Raw genomic sequence first — 13,354 nt, 5'->3', positions numbered from 1 at the left:
CAACCAAGAACAGACAAGTGTTCTTTTTTGGGTATTCAGATAACAGCTAGAGGTCCTGTAGCCTGTGGGGAACAGTGAGGGGGCTACAAAGAGAACATGGTGTTTTTTCTTTCCTATGTGTGATATTGAGACAATTTATGAGATTATTGGAAATGGTATGCAGAAAACCAAAACACTATGTCCTAAAAAGTAGCAGTTTTCCTGAGTTATAGCCCATATTCTTTTCACTGAACTTTGAAAAGAAACTTTAGCTGTTTATAAGTTAATAATAAATGATGTTAGCACAGCACAACTGCATCTGTAGGTTTCTTACTGTGAATCTCAGTGCTGTAACTAATAACTCAATGTTTTTCAGAATTAATCATGGCTCCATGGGTTCATGGTGGCTTTGGGTGCTTACTTGGTTATCTGGAGGTATGTTTAGTCTTGCTACTCTTTCAAAAAGCTGTTTAGCACTGCATTAAATGAATTGTAATCATTCCTTCCTCTTATATCACTTTCCTCTCCATTTGACCTGACCATCAAGCTAATGGTATACATTCTAGATTTTTGTGTAGAGTAACTCAAAGTAAAATTAAATTTCTGTAAATTCATGAAATGTGAGTGGATAAAGAAATGTAGTTACTGTATTTTTTTTTTAAGCTAACTTGAAAGCCTTGGGAAAACATGATAATGGAAGTCACTAAAGACAAATTGCTGTTAAATTAGGATTGGGTGAGTCAAATGTAAATGATTAGGAAAAATAAAGGAATGAGAAACATTGAAAGATTTTGTACTAATATTCCTTACATTTGACTCTAGGTTGTCCTTTAGTTTAAAGAAGCCTATACTGGAAACCACAGATATTTTATTTTGTATGTGGTTTATTTATGAAGAGGGCACTGAACTAGATAGTCAGCAGGACTGTATGTAAGGGCTAGGCTTTGGTCATATAAAGTTTGGTGAAAGAATATTTGTCTTCTTATCCATCTAATTTTTTAATTCTCCATTTTAACCAACGTTTTCAATTAAGTGATAAATCTTGGTGATAGAGGATATGGGAGAGTGGCTCCCTTCTCCCCAGGTGGGAATTGCTGGAATGGGCATGCTTTTGGCCCTTCAGAAGCTTCTGCATATGTATATTCTGACCCAGTCTACGCTGCTTGAAAATGTGATATTTTTAGGACAATTCATTTCCCCCTGAATTTTCTAGGAGAGCGCGAGCTAGCTCTCTTACACAAAACTGATAAACTATGCATGTGACTTTTTTTGTTTGTTTTGGTTTTAGTTTAGTTTAGTTTTTTTCCTTTTTTTCACTTAGAATTGAAGTAGGAACATTTACTCATATCGTGAAGTCTTAGAAAATGTGATTTTTGGATTGGATGGCATTTCATCAAAATAGTACATTTTAAATTTACTTTAATACCCAAATTTTGGACATTTCGGTTACAACAAGATCTACTATGATCATCTTCTGTGCTTCTTGTCCAGTTATTCCTTTGGCTACATCACTAGAGGTGGAATTGCTATTTTAGTGTATGAATAATTTTAAGGTTTTTGATGCATGCAGCCAATGAAGAGCTTATTCCAGTGTAATAGAACTTATTCCAATTTAAATTTACCCCAGCTAGTTTGTTGTATCTTATTGAACAGTACATATTGACATTTTTATAATCTTTGTCAAATTGTTAGGCAAAAATGGTGTTTATACTACTTTAAAGTACATTTGGTTTCAAGGGGAACATTTCTTCATATGTTTATTGATCATTTTTCATTCTCCTCTTATGAATTGCATAAACTCTGTACATTTCTTAGGAACATATGATTGTGGTTTGCTATATATACTACAATTATTTTCCCCATCTTATTGCTTTTTAATTTTATGGTGTTTCAAATTGTACAACAACCAACAAAACTAGAAGTATGGAAATTTCAATGTTCCTATTTACGTAGGCTCCGTGCCCAGCGTGGAGCCCAATGTGGGGCTTGAACTCACCACCTTGAGATCAAGACCTGAGCTGAAATCCAGAGTGAAACACTTAACCAACTGAGCCACCCAGGTGCCCCTCAGTGTTACTAGTTAAATGCCATTTAAAAAAAAAAAATCAGGAAACATTTAAATTATTAAAGGGCTTACTTGTAATTAACAGTAAATAAATCAAGCAATTCTGAGATTACTTGATTAGAGTTTACCAGTTTTAAAGCCTGTCATTAAAAAAGTGAAGAAAGGAGCACCTGGGTGGCTCATTAGGTTGAGCGACCCTTGGTTTTGGCTCAGGTGGTGACCTCAGGGTGGTAAGATCAAGCCCTACATCAGGCTCCACGGTCTGCTTGAGATTTTCTCCCTCTCCCTCTCCCTCAGTCCCTCCTCCTGCTCATGCTCTCACTCTCTCTAAAAATAAATAAAGTCTTTTTAAAAAAATGAGTAAAGGCAGAGCAAGACATGAGGACAGGAGGTAAGAGATGACAGTAAACTCCCCTTAAGTGAAAACTCGAGGTGTCATGTATAAAACATCTGCACAGAAAAAGAAAATGCAAAGGCAGTGCAGCAGCAGAGGATGGGGTCAGACAACATAAGAGGAAAATTAATCCTGCAAAAAGTTGTTAGAAAAAAGTTTTAGAAAATGCTTCCTCATTTGAAATCAAAAGACGACACCCTGTAGCTTCAGTGTTTCCAAATGTAACCATAGGAAAAATATCTTTTTTAAAAAATATTGTTTTAAGTTTTTACTATATTAAAATTTTAGTAACTCTTGGTGATTTTTAAAAATTCCCTTTCTAGATTCCCCCATCTCTCCTTTTTTTATCAAGTAAATTTGCCACCTGATGCTTTTAAAATGTCTCAAGCCTTGGGGTGCCTGGGTGGCTCAGTTGTTAAGCGTTTCCCTTTGGCTCAGGTCACGATCCCAGGGCCCTGGGTTTGAGCCCCGCATCGGGCTCCCTGCTTGGCAGGAAGCCTGCCTCTCCTAACCCCCCTGCTTGTGTTCCCTCCCTTGCTGTCTTTTTGTCAAATAAATAAAAAAATCTTAAAAAAAAATAAAAAATAAAATGTCTCAATCCTTTACAGCATAACATAACATGTATGGTTCATACTCTGTAACATTATGTATCTATTTATGTCTTACTAATTTTTCTTGTGATGAAAATGATTGCATTTCTGTTGAGATGTACTTTTACATCTAACTGGTAAATATATATCATACTTCATTTAGTCTTGTATGAAATGTTGCAAGGCTTTTTTTTTTCAGATTTTTGTTTTCTTTTACTTTTCTTTTTAAAAAGATTCCATTTACTTATTTGACAGAGAGAGACACACAGCGAGAGAGGGAACACAAGCAGGGGGAGTGGGAGAGGGAGAAGCAGGCTTCCCGCGGAGCAGAGAGCCCGATGCGGGGCTTGATCCCAGGACCCTGGGATCATGATCTGAGCCGAAGGTAGACGCTTAATGACTGAGCCACCCAGGCGCTGCTGTTTTTTTTTTTTTTACTTTTTAAAACATGTTTTTAGTATGCCCTGCCCTAAAGAGACCTTATCTTTCAGAAATTCACGCAGACAACTAAAAAATGTACTACAACCCCATATCAATAATATAACTGCAACTTGGATGTTTGGGATTTTCTTGGATGGCTAAGTGACAAAGAAAATTAAGTTTACTACTTAGAGTTTAGTTTTCAAGAGAGTAACCATATTTCACACTATAAAAGCAGTATTTCTATAGCAAAGCCATAACCAGTCATCATTTTCTTCATTTTTTTAAAAAGACTTTATTTTTAGAGAGAGTGAGAGCATGAGCAGGAGGAGAAACTAGACAGATACTGTAGAATGACCGTGCATTACTGCAAGCTCAAGTAAATAGCTCTAACTACAGCCACCATGCCAGAGATAGTGTCCTTTCTAGAGGAGACTAATATAGCCTATATCTACACAGTTATACTCCATGGATACTTTAATTCTCTTGCTCTCTGTCATGATGTAGTCTGAAGATGTCTGGACCATTTCTGATATCCTGAAGATTACGAGACTAGTTAAAGCAACCTCAGCCTGGGCATAATGACCATCCGTGGTCAGGGAACTCGGAGAGGAATGTGTGCTTTATGACATCAGGTAAGCCACTGCTGTGGACTGAATTGTGTCCCCCCAAAATTCACATGATGAAAACCTAATCCCCAATATTATAGCATTTAGAGATAGAGCTTTTGAGCAATAATTATGTGTAGTTGAGGTCATGAGGATGGGACCTTTCTGATGGGAATAGTGCCCTTATAAGAAGGGGAAGAGATACCAGAGTTCTCTCTGCCATGTGAGGACATAGCAAGGAGGTGACCATCTGCAAACAAGAAGAGTGCCCCTACCAAGAACTGAATTGGCTGGCACCTTGATCTTGGACTTCTCCACCTCCAGAACTCTGAGAGATTAATGTCTATTGTTTAAGCCATCTAGTATATGGCACTTTTTTATAGCAGCCCAAGCTGACTACAACAGCCATCAAGGTCAACAGGGTTGGTAGCTCAGGGTGAGGGGACTCTAGAATGGATAGCAAAGGAGACAGACAATAAGCATTGGATGGCTTCCTAGGACTAACTTCCATATCCTTCTCTTCTAAGTTTCCCTTCAGGAAAAGAGGCATGCGGCAGTCTTGGAGAGGCTATCCTCTGAATGTTTATGAAGTTAGTACTGGTAGCTCTGGGAGTGGGCAATGGTGACTTAGAGATGTGTTAGGGAGATATCCCTTCAGAGAAGAACTTGCTGCTCAGCTGTGTGCATTACAGTCAGCAGACAGCCTCCAGCTCTCAGTTCCCTCAGGACTTGCCTCAGTTGCCCAAAGTTGTTCCACCCCAGGTCATACCTTTTCCAGGAAAGCCCATAACTGCTGACTAAATAAGTGAGTTACCTAACACCTGGCCATTTTGGCCTGACAGAGAACACTGTGATAGCCAGTACTGCCTCTAGAGCTACCCACCAGTTTGAACAAGACTTTCTCAGGCCTGCATTACAGTTAAAATTCTTCCTGGGGCCAGTCCTTCTTTCCATATCTTTCACAGATCCATGAATTTTTATAATGTATTTTTAATCAGATTCTTTTTATTGAAAGGGATCCTGCAAAAAGAAATTGTTTTTTGGTTTGGGACCCTGTATACCTTAGAGTCAGCCACTAGCCAGAATTAACTAGCCACTAGCCCAATTGACCCAATTCAGTCAATTTCTTGGCTAGTCTTCTACAGGCACAATTCTACTAAAGAATGTTGCCATCTGATGTCTTCTCCCATCACAATAATGTACTACTGCCCAGTTGGTGTTGCAATAACATTCATTCTTAATTTCTAGCATTGAGAAGCCTTATGTAATAAAAATGTCTTACAAGTAAAGGGATGGTCCTGATTGTAACTAGTTTTGACAGTGAACATATTCCTTTTGTATACTCAGGAAGAAGCTATTTGCCTCTTTACTGCCTCCTGAAACACCTTACATACTTTCTTGGCAGGCATTTAGAACACCTGCACATGAACCGTAGGTGAAGTATGGAATAGAGGCTTCTGTATTGGCTTCCGTATTAATTTTCTGGGCAGTGATTAGTTGAGGTTGTGTTTGTTCTTATGAAACTACTGAACTACTGCTCAGAGTCGGCTCAGTTTTGATGGAGGAGATTGATTTCTTGGCACTCTTTTTATTCTTCTACCCCATGCTGATAGCAGCTGGGTGAGAAACACATTCAGCATTGCTTTCATGCCTGACAGTTATAGTTGTGACCATGTTAATTACCATCCTGTCTAACAGCACAATGGGGACACAGTATAGTAGTGAGAGTGATTATAGTCTTGCTTTCTCTGGGAAGATTTTATTGGAAACCATGTGCAATTTGTAATTAAAGTTCTAGTCATCCTTGGTAAATATATCTTTTTTCTAGTATAAAATTCTATTTTACTTTTGCTTTGATTAGATATTTTGCAAGTTAGATCTACTTGGGGATGGGATCTTAAAGGTCTCATGTTCTGTAGCCTGTGACAGGAAGGAGAAAATAACAACACTGTAGTATGCCTTATTCTTATAAAACTTTTAAATTAAGAACTAAAATATATTTAAATGAAAAAATAAAACAATTTATATTTTTATATTTAAAATACATTTTGTTGAGGAGTACATAAAACAAAATGTACAAATCAATGAAATGTTATAAAGTGCAAAGTGAACAACCAGGAAATCATGTCTACTACCAATTACTAAAGCCTGGATCACCATCCCCAAAGTAAGCTCTCTTTGACATTCATAATATATGCTTTCTTTTATTTGTAATTTTTTTCCCTTGGAGCACAAATCTCTAAACATTATACTATAGTTTTACCTGCTGTAGAACTTCATATAAATCAAACCATGCAGTAAATGTTTCATTTTTTTCTGGCTTCTTTTGCTCAATGTTCTGTTTGTGAGATTCACTCCCATTGTTGATGTATTTACAGTTGGCTCATTTTCATTATTTGAGTATTCTACAATTTGTTATTCATTTTAATGTTGATAGATATTTGGGCTTTTTCCAGTTTGAGGTGTTTATAACTGAGGTGCATATTTGTAGTTGTTTTTTGCTGCACATGTGCACACAATTTTCTTGGCTATATACCTTGCAGTGAAATTCCTATTATAGTGTGTGCATATGTTCGATTTTAGCAGCTGATTCCAAACCTTCCAAAGTGGTTGCCCCAGTTTATTATCTCACCAGCAATGTATGTTAGTTCCTATTGCTCTACATTCTTGCTAGCACATGGTTGTAAGATCTTAGCTTTAGTTATTCGTGGGTTTCTAGTAGTATCTTTTTGTGATTTTAATTTGCATTTCTCTGATTTCTTCTAAGATTGAAAACATTTTCATATATATATTGGTCATAAGGCTGTCTTCTCTCTGAAGTGCCCGTTCTACCCTTGCTTATTTTCCCTTTTGATTGGTTAGCTTTTTCTTTTTGATTTGTAGGAGTTCTTTACATATTCTAATATGTGTGCTACATCTCCTTCTGTACATTGGTTTGCTTTTGACTCTCTTGATGATATCTTTTGAAGAATAGAAGTTCTTAATTTTTATGTAGCCCAATTATTAAATCTTTTTCTTATGTTTAGTGCTTTTGTGTCCTGTTTAAAAAACCTTTTTCTTATTCCAAGGTCATGAAGATAAATTCTTTTATATTACATTTTGAAAATTGATAGCTTTGTCTTTTACATCAAAGCTACATGTCAGTAAGTTTTGATTATATGTGATATGGAGTAGAAGTAGATTTTGGGGTTTCCCCCATGTTTCATGCAGTTGTTTCAGGGCTATGTACTCAAAACGCTGTCTTTCTTGCATTGTTCTACCGTGCTATCTTTATTTTAAATTAAATGTCCATAGATGCATAGATCCCTTTCTGGGCTCTTTTTAAATCAACTTCAGTTGCCTGTTTGTGTAGGCATTAATATCACATCTTAACCAGTGTTGCTTTAAAATAAATCTTTCCACAAAGTGTTAAAACAAATATTTCCCTTTCTTCCTCTATCTTGAATAGTATCTTGACTATTGTAAGTCCATTGCATTCAACTTAAATTTTAGGATAATTTCTGAAGTTACACATACACCTACTCAGTTATAATTGTAACGATTCTTTAGACGTTTGAGAATGATACCTTCATAATATCAAGTGTTCTCATGAATAAACATGTTATATAGCTACATTTATCTAGATCGTCTTTAATTTCTCTCAATTTAGTGTTTTATTGTTTCCTATGTAGAGGAGAGGTCTTATACATCTACTATTAGATTTTCTGCACTTCATAATTTGGATGCTACCACAAGCAGTATGTTCTTCAATATTTTTATTTTCTAATAATTTGTTGTGGGAAGTTACAGAAATATAATAGATTATTCCACTTTGATCATGTAACCAATAACATCCTAAAATAATTTATCAGTTCTAAAAATGTACGTGTAGATTGTTTTATACTTTCTATATACACTGTCACATGATGGGAGAGTATGAGATAGTGGTTAAGAATATAAGTTCTAATCAAAAACTAATGATGTATGGTGTTAACATAACGATAAAAAAAATTTAAAGGAAAAAAAGAATATAAGTTCTAGAACTGGGCTGAGTTCCATTTCTTTTCTTTCTTTTTTTTTTAAAAGATTTTATTTATTTATTTGAGAGAGAGAGAATGAGAGAGAGCACGAGAGGGAAGAGGGTCAGAGAGAGAAGTAGACTCCCTGCCGAGCAGGGAGCCCGATGTGGGACTCGATCCCGGGACTCCAGGATCATGACCTGAGTTGAAGGCAGTCGCTTAACCAACTGAGCCACCCAGGCGCCCCTGAGTTCCATTTCTAGCACTGCCATGTTTTGGACAGGTCTTTTGGTAAGCTTTTAAGCTTTTCCAGTTTATCTGTAAAAATGCTATAATAATAGAATCTATCTTGTAGGGATTTTGTGGGGTTTAATGAGGTGCTAAGCTGAGTGAGCTTCCTGAGGGAGCTAGCTAGCTATAGCTAAGAAATCAAGAATAGAGACCCAATAATATATAAAAATTTGTATAATATATAAAAATAAAAATTTCTAGAGTAGATTTAGGTTTATAGAAAAATTACAAAGATAATAGAGTTCTCACATACCTCATATCCAGTTTCCTCTATTATTAATATCTTACATTAACACTTTTTTTCTGTTCCAGGATTGTATCCAAGATACCATATAACATTTAGCTGTCATGTCTCTTTAGACTTCTCTAAACTGTGACAATTTTTCAGACTTTTCTTGCTTTTGATGACCTTGAGAGTTTTGAGGAATCCTGGTCAGGTATTGTGTAGGATGTCACCCAACTTGAGTTCGGCTCATCTTTTTCTAATGCTTAGCCTGGGGTTGTGGATTTTTGGAAGGAAGACCACAGAGATCACTGCATATCTAGGGTATATACTGTCAACATGTTTTTCATGATTGATGTTAACCTTGATCACCTGGCTAGATAGTGTTTGTTAGGTTTCTCCACTAAGTTTTTTTTCTGCCTCTTTCCATATTGTATTCTTTGAAAGAAAGTCACTATAAGTAGCCTACACTTCAGAAGAGGGGAGTTATGCTTCAATCTCTTCAGGGCACAGGATCTATATAAATTATTTGAAATTCTTCTGCATGGGAGATTTGTCTCTTCTCACCATTTGTTTATTCAATCATTTATTTATATCAGTATGAACTCAGAGATACTTATTTTATACTTTGGGTTTTAATCCAGTATTACTTTATTTTGTTGTTCAAATTCTTCCAGTTTTGGCCATTGGGAACTTCTTTTAGTTAATTCCTGTATCTCTTTGATACATATATCACCATCAGTGTAGGTTTTGTTTTGTTTTCCTTTTGGAGTCTTATAAAAAAGTGAAACTTTTAAAGTGACTCTAGTGGAGAAAAAGAAAAATAATATAACAATAAGCCCCTAAATAAATTCTAAAGGGATGAGGCTTTATGTCTGGCAGAAAGAAAAGTGAGGGGAACACTAATTGCCTTAGAGTTTATGATATATCTTAGTTGTTAGAACTAGTACTACTAATCACAATTCAAAGGGCAATGGATAAGAACTTGGGAATGTTTTTTTGAATATGTAGCTGTGAGACTTTAAAATTGCCAAGGCAATCTTTCTCTGACTGTTACACTAAAAAAAGAAAATTAGAAAATTTAAAAAGAGTTTTAAGGTAACTGGAAGGAACTAATTTTTAGCAAGTACCTACACTATATTCCTGGTACTTTGCGTGTTATATCATTTCAACAATAGCCATCATCCTCTGATTTTCTCTACTCAAAGCCTGGGGAATAAACTCTTGTTCTCATGTTACATTGTATTCTATGAATCATCAAAAGGCAACTGAAGAATTTCAGGAAATAAGAAACATTAGTTATTTTTATAGAAAGAAGTCAAATTACATCCTAATTCCATAGAAATGGCTTTTTTTGCTACTTTACTTCTCTTCTTTGTAAGTTTCTAGTAATAAGCAGTGAAGTACAAATAAGATTTGGAACAGTTTGTTCCAAATACATTCAATTGTGGAGTGTCCTTTTCTTTTCAGTTATCAAGAGCACACCACTAACTTCTGTAATCTAACCTGCTATTGCTGATAAACATGATTCACCAGTGGAGAGAGTGGTTCCATGGATCTTTGACTCATGTGTGATGCATGATGCTTGGAGACTCCAACTGGGGCCAATCTATTCTCTCCGCTGTGCCTCTGACCTTGGATTATCACCTGTGTTTGGTTCAAGTAATGAGATTCTCAGGTGGAATCACACATTTATTTTCTCCTAGAATTTAAGAGATCTCAGGGACTAGTTATGTTATTACCAGTCAAAGCAGGGACCCTTGGTTTCCAGGTGTCCCTTTGCTCTCCTGACAACAATTTCAGTCTCTTCCTTCTGAGTTGGAGCCCAGAATAAATAGAGGCTTGGGAGCTCCTGAATATTTCCTCAAGCCCCTAGACATGCATGTTTTCTCTGGGAAAGGTTCTTACACCCATGCTGAGAGAAGTACCCTCCTGCAATAACCCCTTTAACACAATTTCTATAATGTTAGCATATTAGTTTCCTAGGACTGCCTTAATAACTTGCCACTTAATTTGATGACTTTATTTTTTAGTAGAATCTTTTTTTATTCAGAAAACAAAACAAAACCCCCAAACTAAAAAGTTGTCCAACCCCACACAGGAGGGGTATGGGTAAGGGGAGGTGTCTGTCCATCTGGCTGTAGCCCTCAGCCCGTGTGGTTTTGGCAACAATAGGGGGGGTAGGGTAATGGCCCCCAAAATAAAATAGTGTGTGTGTGTGTGTGTGTGTGTGTGTGTGTGTGTGTAGGAGAGGGGTGCAAAAGCAGTGGGGAATGGTGGGGAGAAAGGACAGATGAGGTCAGTACTGGGAATGCCGCAGGTGGGAGGCTCTTTTGACACATTTCCTGTTGATCATACCACCGTGGACACCTGTTTTTCCCATCAGCAGGACTAGCATCTTTGCAGTCATGGTGAGTGATGTTGAAAGTGGGAGCTCCACCGGTGCTGTTGCTACAAAGAGCCACTGTAAATTCCCTGCCCCGCAGCAGTGAGTCCCAGATAACAACATTTCTGGCTCCCAGGTGTCAGTCCATTCATGAAAAAACTTGACCGGTCTTTGCCAACCAGGACACCGACCTCAGCTGGCATGAGGTTGATGAAGGTTTTCCCCGCAAGGTGGCCCCAGTGGAGGACAGCCCTTAGAGCCCACGACAGCCCTGGGTGACAGGTGCCCTCTGGCATGAGGTTATGGTTGTAGGCATTCCATCTGGCCATGGCGCTGCTGCTGGGGCTGAGCTCAGGTGCCTGGGGCTGGCCGGCGGGGGAGGTGGAGAGCTTGGGCCTGCACTGCCTCTGGACTGAGAATCTACTAGCTGTGTCTGATGACTATAAAAAACAGAAATTTATCTTCTTAGTTCTGGAGTCTAGATGCTGGAAATCCTGGTGTTGGCTGTGGCATGCTGCCTAGGAATGCTGTAGGGAAAACTCTTGTCTTGCTTTTTCCAGGTCTGGTGGCTCCTAGCAATCTTTGGCTTTCCTTGGCTTGTAGCTGCATCCCTCCGATCTTTGCCTCTGTCTTATTTCTGCGTGTCTCTGTGTATTCTCTCCTTTATTTATAAGATCACTAGTCATTGGATTAGGGTGCACCCTAATCTGGTATGACCTCATCTTACCTTAACTAATTACATCTGCAAAGAATTTATTTCCAAATAAGATTACATTCTGGGGTCTGGGGAGACATGAATTTTTGAGCACACTATTCAATTTACCATGCTTGGCTATTTATTTTCTCAATTCAAAGCAACTTAGGAATATAGACAGGGGCAGTTTAGGGAGACTTCTGAGGTTGTACATGGAAAACAATGATAAATACTGGCTGAAAATCTGGCAATGAGGGAAAGGTTGAAAACTCTAAAGCACACTTAGGATGTTTGGTGTACATTATATCAGAGCCCCTGAATGTATATATGTAATTATTCTATCAAGAACATGTTTATGTGGAGGTATTGTCCCATTACTAGTTCTTAGAGACCATTTTATAAATATTAACTTAATTCTTCATAATGAAACATAATAATTTTTCTATAAAACAAAATATTCCTAACAAATCTGATTTTCTTATTATCAATCTCATTTTCTCCTCTAAAATGCAACCTCCTTAAGAAAAAAAAGATGATGGATGCATTACTTCCAGTATCAACTAGCACAATTTTTTGATAATATCCAGTATTTATGGTGTGTGTCCTAATTAACTGGAGGTTTCTATATCATAATAGTTAGGAGTGGGAACTCTGGTAACAAACTGTCTGGATTTGAAGCAAGGTTTCACACTGTACTATCCATACTTTAGTGTCCTCATCTGTAAAATGGATAATATAGTAGTACGTATTTCATGAGGTTGTATGAGAATTAAATGAGTAGGGGCGCCTGGGTGGCTCAGTCGTTAAGCATCTGCCTTCAGCTCAGGTCATGATCCCAGGGTCCTGGGATCGAGCCCCGCATCGGGCTCCCTGCTCGGCAGGAAGCCTGCTTCTCCCTCTCCCACTCCCCCTGCTTGTGTTCCCTCTCTTGCTGTGTCTCTCTCTGTCAAATAATAAAATCTTTAAAAAATAAATAAATAAATAAAAATAAAGTATGGGATACTATTAAAAAAAAAGAATTAAATGAGTATACAAATGTATGTCAGTGCCTGAATGTGTATATGTATATATATGTGTGTAGGAGTGTATGTGTGTGTGTGTGTATTACATATATAGGTTACATATATAGGTTACATATATATACATATATAGGTATACATGTAATATATATATATAGCTATATACGTTATAAAATACATGTCATAGAAATTATATGCTTATCACTCAAAGTTCTAAGTATTTTATTGGATCATGTTATATAATCTTCATAATTAACCTTTGAATTAAGTATCATTTTTATCATCTCCATTCTATAAATTAGAGAAAATGGTATTATCTCCCAAAGAGGTAAGTAATTTGCTGAAGGTCACGCAATGGAGTAGTTAGGGTACTAACCTAGGCAGCCTAGTTTCAAAGGTCATACCATTAACTATTATATAATATTGCCTCACCATTTTATAGGTAATTAATGCACACTTATTGATGACTTATTATTGACTCTGATTTCTGCTGGTTTGACTTGTTCATAAACCTCTCAGATTTCTCTTTCGTGGCTGAAGGTTACTTTATGAGTTATCTATCACTATACAACCAATTACCTCAAATTCTGATGGCTTAAAACAATAATAATTATTTGTTATCTCTCACCATTTCTGTGGGTCAGGGATTTGGGATGGTCCAGCTAGGCAGGTTCTAATTCAGGCCTC

At 37.0% G+C, this 13,354-nt stretch overlaps 1 pseudogene; it reads right to left on the bottom strand.

Moving 5' to 3' along the window:
- Nucleotides 1-10,867: 10,867 nt before the first annotated feature.
- Nucleotides 10,868-11,283, bottom strand: LOC114197555 (profilin-1 pseudogene; annotated as a pseudogene).
- Nucleotides 11,284-13,354: the final 2,071 nt, after the last annotated feature.

The sequence above is a fragment of the Eumetopias jubatus genome, unplaced genomic scaffold (genome assembly GCF_037043125.1).
Source record: "Eumetopias jubatus isolate StellerSeaLion01/CBP00866 unplaced genomic scaffold, mEumJub1_p1.0 scaffold_2, whole genome shotgun sequence".
Classification (NCBI taxonomy): Eukaryota; Metazoa; Chordata; class Mammalia; order Carnivora; family Otariidae; genus Eumetopias; species Eumetopias jubatus.
The sequence above is the reverse complement of the archived record's forward strand: the minus strand, read 5'-3'. Positions and strand labels throughout refer to the sequence as shown.